The sequence below is a fragment of the Cebus imitator genome, unplaced genomic scaffold, assembly GCF_001604975.1.
Source record: "Cebus imitator isolate Cc_AM_T3 unplaced genomic scaffold, Cebus_imitator-1.0 Scaffold425, whole genome shotgun sequence".
Classification (NCBI taxonomy): Eukaryota; Metazoa; Chordata; class Mammalia; order Primates; family Cebidae; genus Cebus; species Cebus imitator.
The window spans coordinates 753,143-779,186 of record NW_016107740.1 but is presented as its reverse complement, the minus strand read 5'-3'; the positions used below and the strand labels follow the sequence as shown (position 1 = coordinate 779,186).

The 26,044-nt window shown below is 42.0% G+C and overlaps 1 protein-coding gene and 1 pseudogene across 7 annotated transcripts in view; one reads left to right on the top strand and one right to left on the bottom strand.

The window, feature by feature from the left end:
• Positions 1-26,044, bottom strand: part of APBB2 (amyloid beta precursor protein binding family B member 2) — a 405,358-nt gene that overhangs the window by 245,527 nt on the left and 133,787 nt on the right. The gene's annotated exons all lie outside the window — the stretch shown is intronic.
• On the top strand, positions 3,983-5,198 carry LOC108290149 (annotated as a pseudogene).

The following is a 26,044-nucleotide window of genomic DNA, read 5'->3' as shown; positions in this document are numbered from 1 at the left end:
CTCACTGGCCAGAAGTAGGTCACAGGGCCACACTTGCTACAAGGAATGCTGGAAAATCAGGGCTCAGGATTGGCATATTGGCTTAATCATTACAATCTATTGTCAAGGGTGACCTCCACACCACCCTGAATTAAACTAAGGACCTATGAGGAACAATGGAACAGGATATAGGCATTGAGTGGACAATTAATCATGTCTCCCTTTTGAGTCTCCATCTTGGGAAGGAGAAAATCATTCAATAAAAGGTTTTCTGCTCCCAATATCAAAAGCATCCACTACCTATAAAGTAACTGTTTTACAAATTCCCATACATATAATAACAAACAAATAAAAACTGTTTAATCTTTTAAGTTCATAAACTTTGGTTTTTCTCTCTATGAAGAGTTAGGTATAAATGCGCAGTCAACGGCTAAAAGGTGGGTATGAAGTCTTGCCACTGTGAACCTTGATCACAACTTGACCACTGAGAAACTTTGAGGTGCAGCTCACCATTCCCCAGGCAGAAAAGCCATGCTGGTAGTGATTCAAACCTAAATACGCTGTCTGCAAGCTGCTCTCACCACCTCCTTGCCCCTTCCTGATCAAAAAGGCACATCCATTTAGCACCCTAGATGCCCCCCACCTACTGAACCTTCAGTGGCTCCCCACTTCTCTTAGGAAACAGCTGAAACTCCTAACCAAGGCTCTCCACTCTGATGTGACCTAGCTGCCTTCTCCAACCTCATCTCCCTCACCAGGTCCCACCACACTCACTATGCTCTGGCCACCCTGGCTCCTTGCCATTCCTTAAATAGTCCATACCCCTTGGTCTGTAATGAGCTTTTCCCAGTTCTTTATAGATTGGGCTTTCCCATGCTTCAGATTGTAGCTCAAGTATCAGTTCTTCAGGGACACCTTCCCTGGTCACCCAACATTACATGGGTCATGCCAGTATCCCTCCATCACACTCTTCATTCCTCTATAGCAGGTACCACAAGCCACAATTATCTCCTCTACTGGAAGGCTTTCTTACTGCCTGGCTCCATCAGTAGAATAAACAGAAGTGCCACGGGAGTAGAGACCTCATCTGCCTTTTCACTGCTCTCTCCCCAGTGCCCAGCACAGACTAAGGGCTCTGGGCTGTTACTTTTGCCATCCTGATTCCAGAATTTACCTGATGCGGCTGACTTCTCACTCCCCTCTATACCACTAACTCCTTCCTCCATGTGGCCACCAAATGAACATTGCATCCCTAGGACCTGCTCCACTGAAATCCTGACCTTGGAACTTCCTCTCTCTCCAACAACTTCTCTTGCTTGTAACTCCTCTCACTTCTTTCACATCTACTGAAGCAGGTACACAGCATGGTTAAAAGCACAGACTCTGAAGCCAAAAGGCCTGGGTTCAAATCTCAGCTCCACCATTGTCTGTGTAGGCATAAATGCATAAATAAATTACCTTTTTTGAGACAGAGTCTCGCTCTGTCACCCAGGCTGGAGTGCAGTGGTGTGATCTCAGCTCACTGTAACCTCTGCCTCCCGGGTTCAAGTGAGTCTCCTGCCTCAGCCTCCTGAGTAGCTGGGAGTATAGGTGCAAGCCATCACGCACAGCTAATTTTTTTATTTTCAGTAGAGACGGGGTTTCACCACGTTGGTCAGGCCGGTCTCAAACTCCTGACCTCGTGATCCACCTGCCTCGGCCTCCCAAAGTGTTGGGAATATAGGTATGAGCCACCGCACCTGGCCAAATAAGTTGCTTCTATATTTCCTGTGTGCCTCAGTTTCCTTATCTGTCATTGAGTGATAACAGTAGTGTCTATGTCACAGAGTTGTAGTGAAGATTAAAAGAATACACATAAAGTGTTCAGAACAGTTCCTATGTAAGTGCTAATAACAGTCATAAATGTAATTTCTTATTATGAACACGCTCTTTCTTCTAACTGACATATGCCCTCCCCAGGCCCTTCTCATTTGATCCCAGTTCATTAGATCCCTCCATAATATCCCATGTCACGTGTCCTTCAAATCCCACCCATGACACCTGCAGTCCCATGCCTGATCTGCCAACAAAATGATCTGAGTGGGACTCCTCCCAAGACCATTGATGCTCTGGAAACTGTGTAAAGCCTCTCTCTGGGTTTTACTGACTGCACACGTCCTTACCAGCTTTCCTCTCCTCTAAACTGCTATATCACATAAACTGATTCTAAATGATACAGTTACTGCCTTTGGTCACATTCACAGATGAGATATAAGCATTTTGAGGGCAATATGCAATTCTTCTCAATACCCCAGAGAAGTCAACACAGTAAGAGGAGTATAGCAAATACATTATCTACCTGTTAATTGGCTCTGGTCACCCCCTCTCCTCTTAACTAAACCTTTTCCCTCAAAAAAAGGAAGCGTCTTTAAACTGCACCCTGCTTACTTGCTTAAACTGGACCCTGTGGTGTGACGATCAGTGATTTCAAAACAAAAAGCTACTCTCTCTTGTTCAAAAACAACAGGAAATCCTCTTTACCCCAACGAAGCCCAAGTCAAAGGATAGCATGGCAGCACGTACGCCTGATTTCCAGAGTTAGCCAAGTCATGTTGGATTTATTGGTATCGAGTTCCAAATAAGTAATACGTAACTTAAGCTGTTTGCAGAATTTTCTTGTACTCTGGCAGAGGGGGATCAACTTTCCCCAAAATTGGACACTCCTAGGAAAGAATTCAGGGGGGAAAACAAATGTAGTCCCATGGACTTAAGTATTCTCCATAAAATCAAAAGAGACAGACTAAAAAGTCTAGATATTCCCTTAACAAAGCATCATCTATAAAATATTCAGGCAGGGTGCGGTGGCTCATGCCTATAATCTCAGCACTTTGGGAGGCCGAGGCAAGCAGATCACCTCAAGTCAGGAGTTTGAGATCAGCCTGGCCAACATGGTGAAACCCTATCTCTACTAAAAATATAAAAATTAGCCTGCGTGATGGTGGGTGCCTGTAATCCCAGCTACTTACAGGATGAGGCAGGGGAATTGCTTGAATTTGGGAGGCAGAGGTTGCAGTAAGTTGAGATTGCGCTATTGTACTCCAGCCTGGGCGACAAGAGTGAGACTCTGCCTCAAAAACAAAAATAAAAATAAATATTCGACAATATATGTTGCTGTTTTCTTTTTCTAAGTGTATATTCATAACAGAAAGGTCTAGAAGCTACAGAGGCAAACAATAAACTGACCTATCTTCTGACTCTAAAATAAATATGCCAAGTCATTCTTTTAGAATTCTATTGGTTTTATCCTGCATGGATTTTTGTGGCCTTTTGTGCAAAGGAAGTTCACCAGAGTTCACTTCCCCTGAGGACAATTTCAGGTTTGCATATATGAGCAAGTGTCCAAAACCCTGGAAAAATAAGTCTCTTTGCTTTGGTTTCAAAATGAGGCCCCATCAAGTTGCATGCTTTTCTCCTTTCCCTTCCGGCGGCTGCTTGCAGAAGACAGCCTGGCTGGGGCATTTCCTCCCCACTGTTCCTTTAGCAGAGGTGCTGTGTCTCCTGCCCTGCGGACAACGCATTCTTCTCATCTTTCTCAGAGGCAAAGCCAGTCCACACACACGCAGGACCCTTTCTGACCTATTCCCATCATCCTAATCCTCTTGATGTGGAGTATGGGGAAGCCACTACAGTTATTATTCCCAAAATACCAGCATGAGATATGCAGGTTCTCACCAACTCTATAACAGCTCCCTTGGTACAAGAGGGTGAGTCTAGGGAAGGCAAAAGGACTAGAGTCCCTCCAAGGACTATCCTGTCATGTTTTCAGAGTCTCATTCTACAACAAATGCAGGCACAAAGTAGGATTCTTTCCAGGGCATCCAATTCCTCCTGGTGAAGACCTGTCACAGGGCTTCTTAGTCCCGTTCTCTCTGTTAGTGAAAGGGAAAGTGATAGATCCAGAGCATCCAAATGAGACACTCTTGGCTGACCCTGTCTTCTCTGCATTGTTATGGAGGTATCCGGAGCCTTCTCTGTCCCGTGCAAAATGGCAACTCTTAAGGAAAAACTCATTGCACCAGTTGCAGAATAAGAGGCAACGGTCCCAAACAATAAGATTACTGTGGAGGGTGTTGGACAAGTTGGTATGGCATGTGCTATCAGCATTCTGGGAAAGCTTCTGGCTGATGAACTTGCTCTTGTGGATGTTTTGGAGGATAAGCCTGAAGGAGAAATGAATCTGTAGCATGGGAGCTTATTTCTTCATATGCTTAAAATTGTGGCAGATAAAGATCATTGTGACTGCCAATTCTAAGATTGTAATGGTAACTGCAGGAGTCCATCAACAAGATGGGGAGAGTCGTCTCAATCTGGTGCAGAGAAATGTTAATGTCTTCAAATTCATTATTCCTCAGATTGTCAGATACAGTCCTGATGGCATCATTAATTGTGGTTTCCAAACCAGTGGACATTCTTATGTTACCTGGAAACTAAGTGGATTATCCAAACACTGTGTGATTGGAAGTGGATGTAATGTGGATTCTGCTAGATTTTGCCACATTATGGCTGAAAAATTTGGCATTTATCCCAGCGGCTGCCATGGATGGAATTTGGGAGAACACGGCAACTAAAGTGTGGCTATGTGGAGTGGCGTGAATGTAGCAGGTGTTTCTCTACAGGAACTGAATCCAGAAATGGGAACTGACAACGATAGTGAAAATCAGAAGGAAGTGCATAAGATGGTGGTTAAAAGTGCCTATGAAGTCATCAAGCTAAAAGGATATACCAACTGGGCTACTGGATTAACTATGCAGATCTTATTGAATCCATGTTGAAAGTCTATCCAGGATTCAACCCATGTCAATGATGGTAAAGGGGATGTATGGCATTGAGAATAAAGTCTTTCTGAGCCTTCTGTGTATCCTCAATGCCCAGGGATTAACCAGCATTATCAACTGGAAGTTCAAGGATGATGAGGTTGCTGAGCTCAAGAAAAGCGCAGATGCCCTGTGGGATATCCAGAAGGACCTAAAAGTCCTGTGACTACTGAGCTCTAGGCTGTAGAAGTTTAAAAACTACAAGGAGATTAACTCTGAGCCTTTAGTTTTCATCCACATACATGGATTGCAGTTTACTTTGATCTTCTTCAACATGTGAATTTGGGCTTATAGAATCAAAGCCTACGCTTGGTTTAATGCTTGCAATATGAGTTACTGAACAAATAAAATTAACTACTGTAGTGTCGGGGGAAAAAGACACTCTTTTATTACAACAAATTAAGACTGCAAATCTCTACCCCGGAAGTAGCAAATTACAAGAGAGATTAAAAAAAAAAACAAGCAAGAACAAAGTTGCAAAGAAGGGATGTTAATTTGGACTACTGAAATTTAATTTCTTTCTTCAGTGAAAGACAAACACATAGAAGTCACCTTTCTTTACTAGTGTTAACATCAAGGTGTAAGATTATTTACTAGGTATGTGAAAACATGGTCTATATTTATGAGTATCTAAAAATAATAGCAGTCAACAGACCTCAGATCACCAATTTTACAGACTGGGTTCACATGCCATGTAAAAATCTAGAGTCTAACTGACTGACTAAGACATGCACAGAAAGTGATCTACAAGTAAGGAGGAAGCCACGGATGAGACTATACACTACAAAAATGTGGTTACTTAGGTTCGTGGTATCTCAGTAGGGGGATCTGCATAACACCCATTCACTGAATTAATACTTAGTATCTAAAGTTCTGCAGAAATCAGGGATTGCAATTTGGCAACTAAAATATCTTAAAATTATTTAGTCGGACTGTGGTAATAAAGTTTCCAATCAACATGGTAAGCTGAGATGATAGGGAAGGACTCTGCCTGTTTCAAATACATGGAAAAATTGAATAAGAGATAATTAACAACTTCTTGAATACAAAGAAAAAATTGAAAATCACAAGAAATAAATCCCCGGGCCAGAACCAAAGATAGAACTCAAAGTTGGATGAGAGAAAGTTGAAGCTCTGAAGATGTAAAAGGCTATCAGAACATGAGATAGCCTTAGTGTCTAGGGGCTGAGGTCCTGATGAACCTGGGAGAACAAAGGGTCATATCTCACCAATAAGAAATCAAAATTTTAAAACAGCTCCCAGGTAGAGGTATGGCATCCAAATAGAGAACACCCAGGGTCCCTGGGCCAAGAAAATAATAACACTGGTCTGGAAGCCATGACACCCATGGGACACTAACTGAGGCAAATTAGAAAGTGCTGGGTTTGCACAATCCTAGTCACATGGGATTCCCACATCAAACAACCTCTACTGAACAGGCCCTCACAGGGAAAGCTTAATACCAAACAAGAAACAATTCACCAAAAGAGACAGCCAATGCAACTGGCAAAACCTGTGCCCAAGAGCTAGACACAGAACAGTCAATATAGCAGCCACCACATTCAGAAAAAAGTTACCATGAATACAACTAAAGCTAGAAAACCATGGGTGTTGGAAAGTAGGATTTGGAAAAACTTGTAATATGCAAAAAATTTCTCCCCTTATCAATGCTAAGTTTCTAAGCAAGTACTTCATTCATTCACTCCATATATATTTATTAAGCACTTATTCTGCATCAGGCTCCCATTACTTCCCCCTTGGTCTTGGCTGGCACAAGCTCTGAGGATGGTTATAACCCAGTTCCACCCCTTAGCCCAAGATGACTCCACAAATATTACAGCAACTACCATAGATAAAATAGTATCCTCATTCACAGAGAAAAGGAGGGAAATGAAAAAGAGTTTAGTGCTGGAGTTCAGACAAACTATATACATGTGCCAAAATATAAAAGGAATTTAGGACACAAGAAAGCATCAAGAGAAAGATTTAAGAGCTGCAAGGGCTGGGCACGGTGGCTCATGCCTGTAATCCCAGCATTTTGGGAGGCCAAGGTGGGCGGATCATGAGGTCAAGAGATCCCTCCTTTTCTCTGTGAATGAGGATACTATTTTATCTATGGTAGTTGCTGAGGCAGGAGAATTGCTTGAACCTGGGAGGCAGAGGTTGCAGTGAGCAGAGATCATACCACTGCACTCCAGCCTGCAGGAACATGTGCTTCCAGCTGGGAAACCAGAAAACTCCCTGGGAAAAAGAGTCCTTAGCATTGATAAGGGGAGAAATTTTTTGCATATTACAAGTTTTTCCAAATCCTACTTTCCAACACCCATGGTTTTCTAGCTTTAGTTGTATTCATGGTAACTTTTTTCTGAATGTGGTGGGTAATACAAGTAAGGAGCAGTGAAAGAAAACCTAACGGACTCAAATACCAGAGTGACCTTTTAAACTAGTGGTGATGCACCAAACATATCAGCAGGGAAGTGGCATGGTCAGAGCCATGCCTCTGTTAGATTAATTTGGTCACTATGGATGAGTTAAATTTGCAGGCAAAGAGACTGCAGGCCAGAGATCTGGAAGCTATTATAAGAGTCCAGATTCTCACAACTGAGGTTACAGTGGTGGCTGCAGTCATGCAAAGAAATGGATAGGTACAGCCGGGCGCGGTGGCTCACGCCTGTAATCCCAGCACTTTGGGAGGCCGAGGCGGGTGGTTCACGAGGTCAAGAGATCGAGACCATCCTGGTCAACATGGTGAAACCCCGTCTCTACTAAAACTAAAAAAAATTAGCTGGGCATGGTGGCGCGTGCCTGTAATCCCAGCTACTCGGGAGGCTGAGGCAGGAGAATTGCCTGAACCCAGGAGGCGGAGGTTGCGGTGAGCCGAGATCGCGCCATTGCACTCCAGCCTGGGTAACAAGAGCGAAACTCAGTCTCAAAAATAAATAAATAAATAAATACTCTTTAAAAAAAAAAAGAAAGAAAAAGAAATGGATAGGTAGAGACAAAAATGAACAAAGGTGCAATTTTATTAGCAATTCCTGGAATATAGTCATGTGTTGCCAAACAACAGAGCTTCATTCTGAGAAATGCCTCACTGGGCGATTTCACTGCTGTGCAAACATCATCATGGAGTGTTCTTACACAAACCTAGATGGCATAGCCTGCTACACATCTAGGCTAGATGGCAGAGCCTGGTGCTCTCAGGCTATCAACCTGTAAAGCATGTTTCTGTACTGAATACCACATGCAACCGTAATACAGTGATAAGTATTTATGTATCTAAACATATCTAAACAGAAAAGGTACAGGAGAAACACAGTATTATAATCTTATGGGACTACTGTTGTAGTATACTGTTGTATACTCAGTTTGTCCTAGATTGAAACATTGTTATGTGGCACATGACCTATTTTAAAACTTGAATTTTAACATAAACACAAGTATCGGTATGAAAAGTTAGGAGAGAACAGCTCTAGCTATTTACTTCCTATTTTCATGCTCAATGGATGCCATTCCACATTCCATCCAAGAGCAGCGCCCTGTCCTGAAAGGAGATAGCCCGGAAAGGCAGAGCAATCGCAAATCAGAAAGAAAGAAAATTAAAACTCCAGTCTGACACATGAGCCTCAAAACCAAATGTAGGGTGCAGCAGCATGCACTGCTGACCCTTGACCGATGATTCCGACCACGCCTGATGATAAAGTTATTAACTCTGTGGCATATTGCTGTTGTTTTTTACTGAAATAGTTTCTCTTCTCCAGGGAACAGTGTGGCCCTGTTCAGACACAGGCCTGGTGAGGAGGCCCCAGGTCAAATTGGCTTTCCTGCCTTGTGGGAGGACAGCAAGAGTCACTGAGGTTAACATTTCTTTCTGCTATGAGTAGCCTCTACAGAATGTCAGCTTGAGGTTTCAACAAGCAAATCTTATTTACTTATTATTTTGAGCTTTGCTCTTGTCACCCAGGCTAAAGTGCAATGGTGCAATCTTGGCTTATTGCAACCTCCATCTTCCAGGTCCGAGCAATTCTCCTGACTCAGTCTCCCTTGTAGCTGGGATTACAGGCGAGGCTCACCACATACGGCTAATTTTTGTTTTTGTTTTTTTCTTTTTTAGTAGAAATGGGGTTTCACCAAGTTGGCCAGGCTTGTCTGGAACTCCTGATGTCTGGTGATCCACCCACCTCGGCCTCCCAAAGTGCTAGGGTTACAGCATCTGGCTAAATCTTATTTAATGATCAGGAGAAGCAAGCTACAAAGGAGCACATGGAAGGGAGGAATGGAGAACAAATCAAGCAAAATACGTAACAGTGTTAATGCCTTAGACTGAAGTATCAACAACACTGGGAAAGAAATCAGAGATGAAACCACGAGAGGGTACGAACCACACTCCAGTTCCAGGGAAGGGCATTTCAGGCAACATGTTATGCAGATGTGTGGCCCCTGGAAAAGCAGCCACTCACCCCCCCAACTCCCCACCGCCACCGGAAAAAAGGCACAAAGTGACAAGCTCAGCAGAGGCCTTGGGGCAGCAATCTCGGTTCTCAGCTCAGGTAGCATGTTTCTGGCACCCAATAAGGAGAAGATAGTTTTCTCATAAAGAGCTCTTGGTAAAAAAATAAGTCAAATTAAAATAAAGAGCTTCCTTGCAATTACTGGACAGCACACAGCTCAGGGCCTTTGGTAATCTCTGGAAAGGCACTCAGCCGATGGCCAATGTGTCATTCTCTAAGGTGAAAAAAGGAGCAAGTACACATATGTGAATTTTTCAGATAAATTTACTTCTTCCACTCCAAGAGCCCAAATGTTAGCATTTTAACCATTGGGAAAGAAGAAAGGCCTCAAAATATATTAGCTTGAACTGTATGAAATTAACCTTTTTGTATATCAACAATGCTCAAGTACTAACAATTTCACATAGATCAATGGCAGTACATGCCTTCCAACTTTCTTCTACAGCAGGGGTAGGCAAATTTTTTCTTAACAAGATCGCAGATATTTTAGGCTTTGAGGGCCAAGAGACAAAAAAGAGATTATGTAGGTGCTTATATAACCATGTAAAATGTAAGCATTTAAAAATATAAAAACCACCCTCAGCTCCTATAAAAATAAGCATGGACTGGATCTGACCTATCGGCCACAGTTTGAGGATCCCTGTTATACAGGGTACAGGTATAAACTTTATTCTGATGATGCTCACCATAAAAATTGCTAATTTCAGAGTGAAACTGTAATGTCCTTGGAGATACTAACAATATCTGAAAATATGTGAAAAGCTGTTTACCCCAACACTGCTGGCTTTAATGCTGGTCGTTGGTCTGAATCCCTATTCTATTATCAGCAATCCCTTCCTACTGCTATAAAATGCCATTGCTTTTAACTATCTGACTTATTTTACAAGCAATTGTCTGGGTGGGGGCTTGAAGGTGGTTCTAACTTTTCTTTGCTTTCTCTTTTTTCCTTTTTTGAGACACCCAGGCTGGAGTGCAGTGATGCATGTAATCTCAGCTCACTGCAACCTGTACCTCCTGGGCTCAAGCAATCCGCCCACCTCAGCCTCCCGAGTAGCCGGGACTACAGGCGTACACCACCTGGCTAATTTTTGTGTTTTTTATAGAGACAGGGCTTCATCATATTGCCCAGGCTGGTCTTGAACTCCTGGGCTCAGGTGATTTACTCATCTCGGCCCCTCAAAGTGCTGGGATTACAGAAATGAGTCACACTGCTAGGATTACAGGCATGAGCCCAGCCCTAACTTTTCCATAAAGAAAAAAACTGAGCTGCACAAGGTAACGGGACTTAAAGGTGAATATGAATAAGCATAACTACAGAAAGGATATAGGAGCAGAAGTACTATGGGGTATTACCCCAAATTTCCCGTGGTTTGGAGCCAAAATTCCACAGGTTCCACAGGTTCCAAAGGAAAGCAACAAAAACAAATAAATATCTATACAGCTGGTCCAAGGCCAAAAGACTAAAGGGGGCAAGGAGTAAGTCTGAGACACACTGCCCTTCACAGAAGTAAAGACAGATCATTAAAGTGAAGAATCATTTTTTCTCCTAGGTTAATCAGGAGTAACAACAAATAGGAAAAGGCTACAACAATAGCAATTCCCAAAAGATTGCTGGAAAAAAATCAGTGTTGTGAGACATCGAAGGTCATCCCTGAGGGAAATGAAAGAGTTTCCTCCTTTGGAGAAAGCTAAAACATAACAGCCAGGAGCTCCCTCTCTAATACATATTAAACAGAGACATACCCAGGAGATCTCTCTTCTGGGTCCATGAATTTTGTGATTTTAAAGGAATTCAAATAATCATTGCAAAATGTTTTTAATTTATGGCATTACTATTGTTTCAAATGTCATATATTGTGATGAAAAAGGAAAACTTAAAAAAATAAAAGCCTGTAGAAGAATGGATACATTAGACCAGGCATGGTGGCTCATGCCTGTAATCCACATTTTGGGAGGCTAAGGTGGGTAGATCTCAAGCCTAGGAGGTCAAGACCAGCCTGGGCCAAATAGCGAGACCCCATCTCTATAAAAAATAAACAAAATTAGCCAGGTATGGTGGCACACATCTGTGGTCCCAATTATGCAGTAGGCTAAGGTGGGAGGATCACTTGAACTCAGAAGTTCGAAGCTACAGTGAGCTGTGTTCATGCCACTGCAACTCAGCCTGGGCAACAGAGCAAAAAAGAAAAAAAAGAAAGAAATGTCTCAAAAAAGAAAAAAAAAAGAACAGATGAAGTGAAACAGAAAAAACAGATTGTTGATATACATTTCTGGTCTTACAAGGCCACTTGATTATAAATATCCTAATTTAGATAGCATTTCTTACCATGCAATATTCAAAACTTACCCCAGAGCAATCCATTCTATTTCTAAACATTCTTATTTAAATCTTATAAGCTTTTACCAATTCAGTACTCTGTGATATTCTACAGTGAAAATTAAAGGGGAAAAAGAAGAGACAGACCGATCCCATACATACAGTGAGCCTCCGGGTACCCTCTGCCCATAGCGACAGTCAACACATCAGCAGGGGCCTCAGCAGTTCCCAAGTCCTCAGGACTGAGATGGTTAGCTATGGTGGGGGAAGACAAAAAAAGGTGGAAACAAAACAGAGACTTAGGATAATGGCAGCATTTTTTTTTTTTTCATTAAAATGCTAATGATGACCACACATTTCCAGATAACCATGTTTATGAATTATTCATAGTCGCATGTGAGATGAAGTCTCCCTGTCACTGCAGACAGGCCCAAGCCTTGTTGATGATTAGCATGAGGGCCCTGGAGTAAGTGTGACAGAGGCACAGGTCACTGGAAGGCTTGACCAGGGCTAGCCATCACTGGCCGCCATCAGAAGTCCAGGCAATCCCACCTGCATTTCCCTGATGCCTTTCCATTCTTCCTTAATGTCAAGGAATAGCACTCCCTGGCTCTTTGCTGCGACATCTGAACTAATATCCTGTAAAACCTTAAAAGCTTGAAAGGAAAAAAATATTGGGGAGGTTAGATGTCACAATGATTGGAGAGAAAAAAAAACTTTTCAGTGATGTATAACACACAGAAAATGAACACACCACAATGGACAGCTCAATGTATTTTCCTAAACTGAAAACACACCAGATCAAAAACCAGAACATTATCAGCACTGCACAAGTCTCCTTCATGCTCCCTTCTAAGAGTGACTCCTATGCAGAAATCATTTTTGCCCATTTTTGTGGTCATCAAGTTGATTTACTGTCACTATTAATTTTTTATTTAAAAAGCATATTCAGAACACCTACTGTACACCCAGCATCATGCTAAGCACTGGAGCTGCAAAGTAAGGATAGTGAAGTCTGGGGGCGCCAAAGGATGCACACAAGCTGGCCACCACAGGGCCATGGGATGAGCGTAATGACTGAGATTCATATCAAGCAAGGGCACCTAGTCCAGAAATGGAGAGGTCAGGGAGGACTTCCAAGAAAAGGGATGCCTAGCATGTCTTAAGGCTGGGGAAGAGTTATCCGCGCTAGGGATACAAGACAAGGTGATGGAAAAGGGAAAGGTAAGAAACCGCATGGTACGGTCCAGAGTTGCTGGCTGCTCTCTAGGGTGAGACCTGCAGGGTGAGGCCAGAAAAGAAGGCTGGAACCAGATGGAAACCTTGTACATGTCTCAAAGAACCCTGACTTTATCCCAGATCTGACCCATCAGTGGTGTAAACAGCAACTGACGGATCAGATCTGGGTTTCGGATGTATGATTCTCTGGGTGGATTTGAAGGGGGCTGAGTAGAGGCAGGGAGACCTGTTTGGCTGTTTATAATCATTCAGAGAGGAGGAGAAGGATGGAGATGAGGGCAGTAGAAGTAGGTAGAGAAGGGGAGAGAAGAATTAGTACTTGGAAACATCCAGAAGCTCAAAGCAGAACAGTAGGTTGCCTACATGTGGGTGGATGGCAGTAACAACCAAGGTAGAGAATACAGGAGAAGAAATAGAGAAGACAAGAAATTCAGTGTGGGGCATTAGAAACTGAGGCATGGAAGATTCAGGTGGGGATACTCAGATACTCTTGTGAAGCCTGGGGAAGAAGCCTGAGCAAAACATAATGGCATAAAAGTGATTACAACACAGAGAGGAGCAGAGATGGTGTGAGTGAGTGACATCACTGCAGGAACATGGACAGAAGAACATTACAGGATCAGCGCAGAATCCTGGAGAACACACACAATAGAATGTGGAGAGGAAAACGATCTTTTGAAGAAGACTCAGGAAGACAGGCAAAGAGGTACCACAGGACATAAAGAGATGAATAAAGATAAAAAATGAAAAGCATATCTTTGGATTTGACATTTAAAAAGTCACTGTCGGCCGGGTACAGTGGCTCATGTCTGTAATCCCAGCACTTTGAGAGGCTGAAGCGGGTGGATCACGAGGTCAGGAGTTCAAGACCAGCCTGGCCAACACAGTGAAACCCCATCTCTACTAAAAATACAAAAATTAGCTGGGTGTGGTGGGAGGTGCCTGTAGTCTCAGCTACTCGGGAGGCTGAGGCAGGAGTGAGTCAAGACTGCGCCACTGCATTCCAGCCTGGGTGATAGAGTAAGACTCCGTATAAAAAAAAAAGTTACTGTCCACCTTGATCAAGAGCTATTTTGGTAAGGTGGTGGGAGGCAGAGAACACAATCAACAGAGCAAGCGGAAGAGCCTAGGAAGCGGAATGTGTGGCTGCTGGAAGAGACTAAGTGCTCACAGGGCATGGCTATAGGCTGAAAGACTCAGTTCAGAGAGAGAGGCTCAAAGTCCAAGAGGGAAGAGGTAAAGATGGCCTGACATCTCAAAAGAGGTGGGCCAAAGGGTCAGGAGTACAGATGAAGAGGCTGACCCTGAAGAAGAAGGGGAGTCCACAACCCTCTGATATTAGAAGGAAAGTACAGTAGTTCCCCTTTATCAATGAGGGGTGCGTTCCAGGATCCCCAGTGGATGCCTGAAACCATGGATAGAACCAAGCCCTATCTACCTATACTATGTTTTTTCCCATACATATGTACCTATGATAAAATTCAATTTATAAATTAGGCACAATAAGAGATTAAAAATGATAGCCAATAATAAAATAGAGCAGGTGAGTGTGGTCTCTATTAGTGCTTGGAATTATCTTAGTGTACTGTACTGTGGGAAACTGCAATCACAGAAATGAAACTGTGGGTAAGGGGGGACTATTGAAAAGATAAATCTGGCTACAGTAAGTTCATAATTAACAGTATTGGGATTTGGAGGCAACAGACCAAATGACATCAATGTTTTTAGAAAATAATTGGCAAGCCTCTCTTTGTTGAGAATGAGGTGACAACTAAATGGTCTGAGGACATGGACCTTGAAATTCTTGGTTTCTGGCAAGCTATCCCCCAAAATTAAAGTAGTCTAAGTCTGTTTTAAGGTAAACAAACAAACGCAGTAGTTTGTACTGAGATAGAAAAGAGCATTTATAAGTTCTACCCCAAGGAGTAGCAAAAGATGTCTCTTCTTAAAATGATCTGGGGTTTTGCATATCAACATTTCCAAAGGTGTACATTTAGTTTCATTAAGCAAAACTACTACCCATCATCTTTTTTTTTTTTTTTTTTTTTTTTTTTTTTTTTTTTTTTTTTTTTTTGAGATGGAATCTCACTCTGTCACCAGGCTGGAGTGCAGTGGCATGATCTCGGCTCACTGCAACCTCTGCCTCCCTGGTTCAAGTGATTCTCCTGCCTCAGCCTCCTGAGTAGCTGGGATTACAGGCACACGCTACCACACCTAGCTAATTTTTGTACTTTTAGTAGAGACAGGGTTTCACCATGTTGGCCAAGATGATCTCAATCTCTAACCTCATGATCCGCCTGCCTCTGCCTCCCAAAGTGCTAGGATTACAGGCGTGAGCCACCGCACCTGTCCCTACCCACCATCTTACAAAGCTTTTTGAATTGCTCCAATTCAAAGGTCCTTCCTACCATGGATAAACTACTAAAAATGAAAAAGAGGCAGACATTTGAAAGTAAAGACAAGAAGGGGGAATGGGTTGGCAGTGGCACCTGCCCCAGAGACTTCCTAGTTGCCTCTTAAAACAGTAGCTATGCCATCCCACCACTGTAGTCTCCTGAACGCTTTTCCATCTAGGGTTTTAGCCAATTCAGAAATGGAGTGAAGTGACTTTATTCTTGGAAAGTATCCCAAAAATGCTAAAGTAGCAAGGATTCATTATAGAAACCTAATACCATGGGAAATACCTTGAAAAGCAGCTTTTATGTTCCCCAGCCAGCCTTTGTGATCTCAAAAGATCTCTGAGACTGCCCTGCAGTTTTGTCTATTCTGTTAACAGGAACAAGATCCAGGCCATCTCTGGAACTTGAAAGGATTTTAGAACCAATGCTATCTTCACTGAAGTCAGTCAGGACAGAGATGGTTTCAAAGGCATCAGATGCCTACTAACTGGACCACTCATCTTTGTATCTTCGGGGCATAGGAAGTAGCAAGCAATTAATAAATGTGGAATAAATCAATAAACCAATACATAAGTGAAGAGCTTTCACAACTAGGAGGTAAGGAGGCCAATTAAATGGTGAGAACAGAAATAGTCTATTTCTTCTTTTCCTACCCTAACTGACTCAAAGCAAAGCTAAAAATCACATTCAACTGCACTTACTTTTCACAGAAGAAAATCTTTATGAACTCATAAATATGAACTTGTAAGCAAATATTGCATGTTAAGTGGGAGGATTCAGAAATTATGAAAAACAGGATGCCTCTTAAATGGGAAAATAGACGGGTATGAACATTTTGAGGACACAAAGCAATAGAAATTGCAGACTTTACATCTGTCTGCCTTCTTTGTCATTCTCCCCTTGAAGGACAGGACATCATTACTTTCACAGCATGGTGCCTCTCCTCCCAGATGCTCATTCATACAACCCGCTTAGGTTCAACCCGCACGGGGAATAAGATAAATAGTCATGAGATAACCAAGTCTCGCTTCCTTGAATATTTTAAAAATTCACCTTATTTGCAGTCTGTTTTAGTTTAATATGTATTTCTATTAGTCACTATTTTACTTCTTTTATAATAAACGAAGGCCTGAGGTATCATGGTCATCCAGAACCCATCTTATTTTATTTTACTAATTTGTTTATTTAGACAGGGTTTCACTCCTGTCGCCCTGGCTGGAGTGCGGTGGTGCAATCTCAGTTCACTGTAACCTCCACTTCCTGGCCTCAAGTGATCCTTGGGTCTCAGACATGCGAATAGCTGGGATTACAGGGGCGCACCACCACACCCGACTAATTTTTGTATTTTTAGTACAGATGGGGTTTCACCACATTGGCCAGGTTGGTCTTGAACTGATTGATCTCAAGCGATCCACCTGCCTCAGCCTCCCAAAGCACTGGGACTACAGGCGTGAGCTATGCCTGGGACTACAGGTGTGAGCCTGAACACATTTTATGAGACTGATGCGCTGCCTACTGCCCTAAGGAGGCATGCCTGAACACATTTTATACATTACACAGCAGCACACAGTAATATTTGTCTGAAAATAAATTTAATAATAAAGTCTCCAAAGGTGAGGAACAGTTTTTTTTAATTAGTATATACCATGTGACGTTTTTCTGAACTGTTAATAACTTGATCCTGAAAACATCAAATCTGATTGTGTCCATCTGACTAGCAGTATCTTGACAAATAAACCAATCGTTGAGACTTCTTTCTACTGTTAAGAATGCTAAGAGCAAGATAAATATACGCTACTCACTTGAATGCAAGACATCAAGGAAAGGAAGGAAATATATTTGCCAGTCTCCAAAGTGTTTAGTGTGCAGCTTTTTAATTACTACATTTACGGTACTAGCCATAATATATTCACTACCACAAATGCTCTACAAGGTCATTAATCCTCAACAAATACATTAATGCTTCCCTCCTCTAAGTTCTTGGTATGCTGATGTGGGGCAAAAATGCCAAGAATTCTCTCCAAAGTAAACATTTCATGTCAACAGCCACTAGTTCTACTATGCTCATTTAACTATTTTAAGATATGTAATGGCTTTGCTTAAGTATTTGCTGTTGTTGACCTAAAAGATAAATTTGTACATAAAAAAATTTTAAACAGCAACATTTTTTAGTAGAAAGGTGAAGTAAGCTGTTGAAAAGGTTGCTTATGCTCTTCCAAAATAATATATCCTATAATTCAATAATTATAATTCTCTGCATCATTCTGCAGTTATAGTACAGTATAATTTCTGCTTTTTAAAATCTCAAGGAATAGGCTGGGTGGTGGCTCACATCTGTAATCCCAGCACTTTGGGAGGACAAAGCAGGCGAATCACCTGAGGTCAGGAGCTTGAGACCAGCCTGGCCAACATGGCAAAACCTTGTTTCTCCTAGAAATACAAAAATTAGCTGGGCATTGGGAGGCTGCCTCAGCTATTCAGGAGGCTGAGGCAGGAGAATCACTTGACCCCAGGAGGCGGAGATTGCGGTGAGCAGAGATTGTACCACTGTGCTCCAGCCTGGATGACAGAGCGAGACTCTGTCTTAAAAAATATATAAAAAATAAAATAAATAAAATCTCAAGGAATAAGACATTGAGAATGACCAAGACTTTCAAAACAGTTGAAGGATTACCCACCTATGTATCAAAATGGGTTTAATTTCAACCATAGTAGATTAATTTTTTTTTTTCTAAATAGTAATGCCTTCTTCAGAGAATCCAGAATATGATTAATCTTTGGTAACACGGGATCATCAACATGACTATAAATTACCTGTTCTGCTGGAACATGAGAATACTAACTCTAAGGAAAAGGAGTGGCCCAACAGTTATTGGGCAGGAGCTGGGTTTCTACCACCACAAAGAGAGCTGCATGGGGAGTTCCTACTAAAGCAAAAGGCGCAATGAGAATCTAAAGGAAGAGACTGCTGAAGTTCTCATAACAGGGAAAGCACAGATATAAATACACTCTGGACAGCCGAAGAGGAAATCCAAGTTACAGAACCAGGTCTGAATCCAAGAGCTGTGGCTGATTAGAGTCAAGATCTGAGTTGGAGATAAATCGATAGCAACTAAAGGGACAAGGTATAAGGTTGGCTTTGTGTGTATCCTGCTGGTAACTGGGTTAAACCTGCCCATTAAAGGCCAGTGGCAAGACAGCTGTTCTCAGAAGCTTCTGAGGCAACAGAGGGCTGTTTATTCCTCTACTCAAAGGCAGATGGCTGCTAGGCTTTGGGGATATTTGTCTGCCTTTCATAGTCTGGCTATCTCCTCTCCTGTGTTCTAAAGAGTTGCATCTCATTTCTGTTATAGTACCAACCTTTCCCTTCTTTAAGTCAGCTATGATTTTGGAGTTCAAATAAAATAATGAAGTATAAGAGAATGAAACTTAAAATACCAAGCTCCAGATAAGATCTGAAGGGCACAGTGCACAGCCTTTGAACACATACTTGGGCTTTTGTGATGCCTTTTTGTTTATTTCTTGGTTCTTAGGGAATTCAAATAGTATTCCTTAAATAGAACTCATTTGAAGTCATTTAGCCAAGCTCAAAACCTGCCTGGAGCATGTTATTTCTAAGTGACCACTGTTATTTAACAAGCACCTCCTTTGGAGAAATTCAATAACCAGAATCTCCAGAAACACAACAGAACCAATTGCCCTGATGTGAAGAATCTGGAAAGGTGGGAACAAACTCAGAATCTGAAGAAGTGGAAGGACTTTACCACTGCATATATTAAGTGGCTGTGGGCAAATTAATTAGCCTTCTAAGCTTCATCTGTAAAAATGGGCTAAGGATATCTGCCTTGCAAAGGTACGAATAAGAACAAGAGGAAAGGCTCAGAAGAGATCTACAAATGTGAATTACGCCTTAATTAAGTGGAAACAAATGTGAATTATAACTTAATTAAGTACATAACCCGCTACAACACACAGATCTTTATTTAGAGCTGGTAAGGTCTTGTGCTTAGTAGTTTCTATCCAATTCTCACCACCCCAGATAAGATTCTTTTTCCAAATTATTTCTACAGAATATTCTTTTTGGGTAATAAATATTTTTAACTTCACAGCTCATATAGGAAAAACAGCTACTACTGAATTTTCATAGTAAAAAACAAACTAGAACGTAAAAATTCCCCATTATGATTTTCCCATTTTATTTCTTTATTAACTTCCTGTACAAGTTATTTCTTTTCTCTTCTTCCCATTTTTCTTCATAGCATTTTTGTGGATCTTATTTTTCTCGCTTTAAGTTCAACCCTTGCAATAACTGTAACTAACAGCTGTATGTGATTTAGCAGTTTACAAGGCACCTTCATATACATTACCTTATTTCCCTTACATTTATTTCTTCTATTCTGTTTCTTGCCTGACTTTCAGAAATACAAACAGAATGTTCTAAAATCAGCAAAGAAGCAATTTTTCTCCTTCCAAATGCCAAAATACTAATACACAATACTTTGCAGAGTTGTCCAAAGCAAGTCAGACTACATACATACAGTACACCTAACTCCTGACACATTCAACTCTCTTAACAAATAATTTTTTTTCTCCCCTAGTAATGGTCTCTTGAAGTTAAAATACAGTGAGAAATGTGTAAATATAACAACATATTAAAATAACACAGGTGAATCCCTTTAAAAATCATGAAAAATAGTTAATTTAAAAAAGGGCAAGAGGCCCGGTGAGGTGGCTCATGCCTGTAATCTCAGCATTTGGGAAACTGAGGTAGTAGCAGTACTTGAGGCCAGTAGTTCAAGACCAGCCTGGGCAACACAGTAAGACCTCATCTCATCAATCAAGCAGTCAATCAATATGCAAGCAAGTTAGGTGTGATGGCATGTGCCTGTAGCCTCGACTACTTGGGAGGCTGAGGCAGGAGGATTGCTTGAGCCCAAGAGTTCAAGGCTGCAATGAACTATGATGGTGCCACTGCACTTCAGCCTGGGCGACACAGGAAGACCATCTCTAAACAAACAAAGGAATAAGAGGTTGAAAAAATTAGCAGAAAGAAAAAGAAAAGGAATAAAGTTGTTATTTTTGATTCCAGTAAAATTTCCATCATCTATTTTACCAGAGCTATTTTTCCCCAAGCTCTGCATTAAATAATCTGATCATTAAATCTGTGAAAACCACAAGGGATGTGCCCATCTCATTAAAAAAGATGATCATTTGAGCTACAATAATAAGAAAGAGCATCTATTTTTGGTTTTAAGGACAGAAGTACTTCCTGCCTGTTGCTCAGAGGCAGCGACACTTCTAGTTAGCTTTAGCACAAAACAGATGCCTGGCATTCTTTATCATGGTGACAACAGGAACCTGCAAATAGAAAGATTCATCTCAGAACTTCCACATACTCTCAATCTTGATTTATCAACAAAGAACATGAGGTGTCTGAAATAGAAAAATATTAAATCTACCATGTGAAGGTAAATATTATTATTTTTTTAAAAGGATTCTGTAAACTCTAGATTAGAATTTAGATCAAGCCCGACGCAGTGGCTCACGCCTGTAAAACCAGGACTTTGGGAACCCGAGGTAGGTGGATCACCTGACCCCAGGAATTCAAGACAAGCCTGAGAATCATGGCAAAACTCGTCTCTACAAAAAATTATCTGGTCATGTCCCTGTAGTCCCAGTTACTTAGGGGGCTGAGGCGAGAGGACTGCTTGAGCCCAGGAGGGCGACGTTGCAATGAGTTGTGTTCATGCTACTGCACTCCAGCCTGGGCAACAAGAATGACACTCTGTCTCCAAAAACACAAACAGAACAGGCCGGGCGCAGTGGCTCACACATGTAATCCCAGCACTTTGGGAGGCTGAGGCGAGCAGTTCACGAGGTCAAGAAATCAAGACCATCCTGGCCAACATGGCGAAACCCCGTCTCTACCAAAAATACAAAAATTAGCTGGGCATGGTGGCGTGCACCTGTAGTTCCAGTTACTCGGGAGGCTGAGGCAGGAGAATTGCTTGAACCCGGGAGGCAGAGATTGTAGTGAGCCAAGATCCCGCCACTGCACTCCAGCCTGGCGCCTGGAGACAGAGCGAAACTGTCTCAAAACAAAACAAAAAAGCAGAACAAAACAAATCAGATCGGATTCCCTTATATTCATTCAAATTCTGGAGGTACAAAATCTTTAATATTTGAACTGATTGCCCTTTGACTTTACAATAGTTGAACAAGACCCAAAATAATTTTACAGTAATCTTTGATACACATTAATAATATATTAAACATAATTTTAATACATCAATTGCCCGCCAGGCACGGTGGCTCACACCTTTAATCCCAGTACTTTAGGAGGCTGAGGTGGGTAGATCATGAGGTCAGGAGTTTGAGACCAACCTGGCCAATATGCTGAAACCCCGTCTGTATTAAAAATACGAAAATCAGTGGGGCATGGTGGTGGGCACCTGTAGTCCTAGCTACTTGGGAGGCTGAGGCAGGAGTATCACTTGAACCCAGGAGGTGGAGGTTGCAGTGAGCTGAGATTGAGCCACTGCACTCCAGCCTGGGCAACAGAGCAAGACTCCCTCAAAGAAGAAGAAGGAATAAGGAAGAAGGAAGAAGGAGAGGAAGAAGAAGAAGAGGAAGAAGAAAAGAGGAAGAAGAAGAGGAAGAAGAAAGACGAGGAAGAAGAAAGAAGAGGAAGAAGAAAGAAGAGGAAGAGGAAGAAGAAGAGGAAGAAGAAATAATAAATCAGTTGTTATTCCTAAAATTGAAGTACTAACGAAATTTAAGGAAAAAAGTTGAAAGATAATATTTGGCCTTGACTCTGCTGTGGTATTTACATGTTCAATGAATGATGTAAGTTTCCGGCACATGACAAAACTTTCTGCATTTTGTATGAGGTAATCTGGGTGATTTGAGCCTGGGAATGGAGAAGAATGTCAAGGTTCAACATTCTTCATAGAATCTACAGAGATGTCTCCTGGAAGCTCAGTTCCCTACAGAACACAACTGGAAACACTGGATAAAGTGGCTCTTAGAAAAGAATGTTTTTTTTTCCAGCTTGGACACAACTCAAGTGAAACTAATAGGAAATCTAAGAAAGATTGACCCAACTGTGATTATGGCTCCAGGCAATGAAGGTCATTATTTTTTGTAATGGTGGAAATATTATGTTACCCTTGTGACTGGGTTTGAGGTCAGACTTGGAATATATACTTTAGAGATAACTGACCTTTTTTTCTATTATATTCTCAAACCAAGAAACAGTATCACTTAGTTCATTTTGACAGTTAGAGTAATAATCTCTGAATAATACTGAATAGGATATAGTAACCAAATGAACCCTTCCTTAACAGACCAGACAACCATGTATCTAAATTGAGCTGAATCTCACCAGTTGATCAGCAAGAATTACCAGTTGCATGTGATAGATTACAATCTTGTGCTTATCTCCATTCCCTCCCAAAACTACCCCTAGATGACAGTAAGCGAGAGGCAGAGATAAGTTCATGAGAAGAAAGAGAATGGATGAGGACAAAATTCATGAAAAACATTTTTAGAAAATGGAAAACAACTGGCCCAATGATGGGTGAATTTTCAACGCAGGGGCAGACAAAACTTAAATGTCTCCAGACAAAATTATCAGGAAATAACAAACCAGTATGGGGCAAAGAACCTGAGGAAAGTGCAAGTGAAGACACAGTTAAGTGGGGTTTGGGTGTGAAGACAGGGTGTAGGTGGCACTGAAAATTAGAGGACTGCTTGCAAGTCATTTTAAGGAGTAAAGCTCCCTATCTTTGCTAAACCATGAAGCTTGTCATGCCCATCCTTCATCTCAGCAAAGTTTAAATGAGAGGATCTGCACTCAGGGACACTAGTAACAGTCACCAGGTGGAGGGACCTACTGAAAAAGAGAAGAATTGAGTGGAATTGGGCACTCCATAGCCCCTTCCTCTGCTGGGTTCCCAGAGCACTTGGCCAGTAGGAGATCGGTACTGAAGACTTCCCTGGAGAAACAAATCTGCCCAAGAAAAGAGATCTACAGATACCAAAACTGGAAGGCGAGGTGACTTCTGAAAAGAGGTGCTCATCCTATGTGAGGCCACCAATTGACAAAGCCTTGCTCAGTGCCTCTGCATGAATAAAAAATGACAGGATGAACACCAAGCATGTGAAATAAGGTCCAACATGACAGACAGGGAACTTCAGGAGGGAACACGGTCAATGTAGGGAGAAAATCTCAAATATACATAATTAATAACCCCAACAGGGTAAAATATATTGGCTCTATAAAGCAATAAAGAATGGATGCTATAAAATAGAAATATTGTAAGAACAAGAAAAAGCTCCTAGAAATTATTATAATCACAGAAATAAAAAATCAATGGAGAGATTAGAAGATAACAGAGGCAAATGTTCCCCCATAGTAGAACAAAAAGATATGAGGATAGAAATCAGGATTTTTTTTTTTTTTTTTTTGACAGAGTCTTGCTCTGTGGCGCAGGCTGGAGTACAGTGGCATAATCACAGCTCACTGCAGTTTCAAATCCTTGGGCTCAAGCAATCCTCCCACCTCAACTTCCTGAGTAGTTAGGACTACAGGCGCATACTACCACACCCAGCTAATTTTTTTTTTTTTTTTTTTTTTTTTTTTTTAAAGAGAAAAGGACTCACTGTGTTACCGAGGCTTGTCTGGAACTCCTGGGCTCAAGCAATCCTCCCAGCTTGACCTCCCAGAATACTGGGATTACGAGTGTAAGCCCACACATCTCCAGAGATTTTTTTTTAAACAATAATGACGTTGGAGGAAAAATCCAAGAGTTCCAGCATCTGACAAAGAGGAGCTCCAAAAAAAAAGAGAATAGAGAAAACAGTGAAAAGAAAACTATCCTCCCCCTGCCAAAAACGAATCTTCACAGTGAATGAAAAAGTGACATATTACATTATATGTCATTACAAGGAAAGCTCAGAACATTGGGGGATTTTTAAATAGCCTGAAAGCATCCACAAAGAAAAGAAACAAGTCACATGCAAAGTAAATAGAGTCAGAAGAGCATGCAACAATTCGATAACAAAATTGGAAGCAGAAGAAAATGGAACAAGCCCTGTAAACTCCCAGGGAAAGTAATCTCCAACTTTAAATTAGATATCAATCATATGTAAGGGGAGACCAAACGATATTTTGACACATGCCATATCTCAAAAAATTCCATCTACACATGCTTTCTCATGAAGCAGCAGCCAGGCAATGTGCTTCCCCAAAAGAGATGACATCCAGTAAACAGGTCAATCAAGAATTCCCAAATTGACTGGTGAGGACAAATTCCAGGTCAACAGCTGCACACAGGCCTCAAGAGTAAACAGTCCAGGGGGGAGGATGCAAGATGGCCGAATAGGAACAGCTCCAGAGTGCAGTTCCCAGCAAGAACAACGCAGAGGGTTAGTGCCCACCCCATGTCCAAACAAATTTTCACTGCCTACAGACCAAGAGATTCCTGGGCCAAAAAGTGCCGCAAGTTTTCAGCACGGCAGTTTCAGCTGGTGCCGGCTTGGTGCACAGAAACTCACAAAAATCTGGGTGGCCGTTTCAACAGGTGTGTGGAACGCCTGGGAGACAGAACCACCCATTCAACTGAAAGGGATGGGGCAGAGACAGGGAGCCATGCGATCTGGCTTGGCAGGTACCACCCCCACAAAACAAGCAATCTGAAATGCTCTGGACTGAGAGTTTCACAGCAAGTACAGCTGGACCCAAGACGGTCCAGCTCAGTGGGGGAAAGGGTGACCACCACTACCAAGGCAGTTCACACAGCAGCTGGGCAGAGCCTGTGGCAGCTCAGCAAAACCCTGGCTGGCAGACTGTGACTAGACTATATCTGTGCAAGACAGGGCATCTATGAAAAAAGGCAGCAGCACAACAGGAACTTATAAATAAAGCCGACCTTCCTAGGACAGAGCACCTGGGAAAAGAGGCAGTTATGAGTTTTGCTGCAGCAGACTTAAAAGTACCTGCCCAGCAGCTCTGCACAGAACAACAGAGTTCCCAGTACAGCACCTGAGCTCCTATAAGCGACAGACTGTCTCCTCAAGCAGGTCCCCAACCCCTCATATATCCAAAGAGACTCCTCATAAAGGAGAGCTCAGGCTGACATCTGGCAGGTACCCTTCTGGGATGAAGATAACAGAAGAAGAAACCGGCAGCAACCCCTGCTGTTCTGCAGCCTGCGTGGGTGATCCCCAGGTAAGCAGGGTCAGGAGTGGACCTCCAGCAGTCCTGCAGCAGAGGGTCCTGACTGTCAGAAGGAAAACTAAGACACAGAAAGAAATAACTTCATCATCAACAAAAAGGATGTCCACTCAGACACCCCATCCGAAAGGCATCAGCTACAAAGACCACAGGTAGATAAAGCCACTAAGATGGGAAGAAACCAGTGCAAAAAGGATGAAAACACCAAAAACCAGAACGCCTCTTCTCTTCCAAAGGATCACAACTCCTCACCAGCTAGGGATCAAAGATGGATGGAGAATGAATCTGATGAATTGACAGAAACAGGCCTCAGAAGGTGGGCAATAACAAACTTCTCAGAGCTAAAAGAACAGGTGCTAAACCAATGCAAAGAAACTAAAAACTCAGAAAAAAGGTTAGATGAGAGGCTAACTAGAATAAACAGCTTAGAGAAGACTATAAACGACTTGATGGAGCTAAAAAACACAAGAGAACTTCAAGAAGCATACACAAATTTCAATAGCCAAATCGGC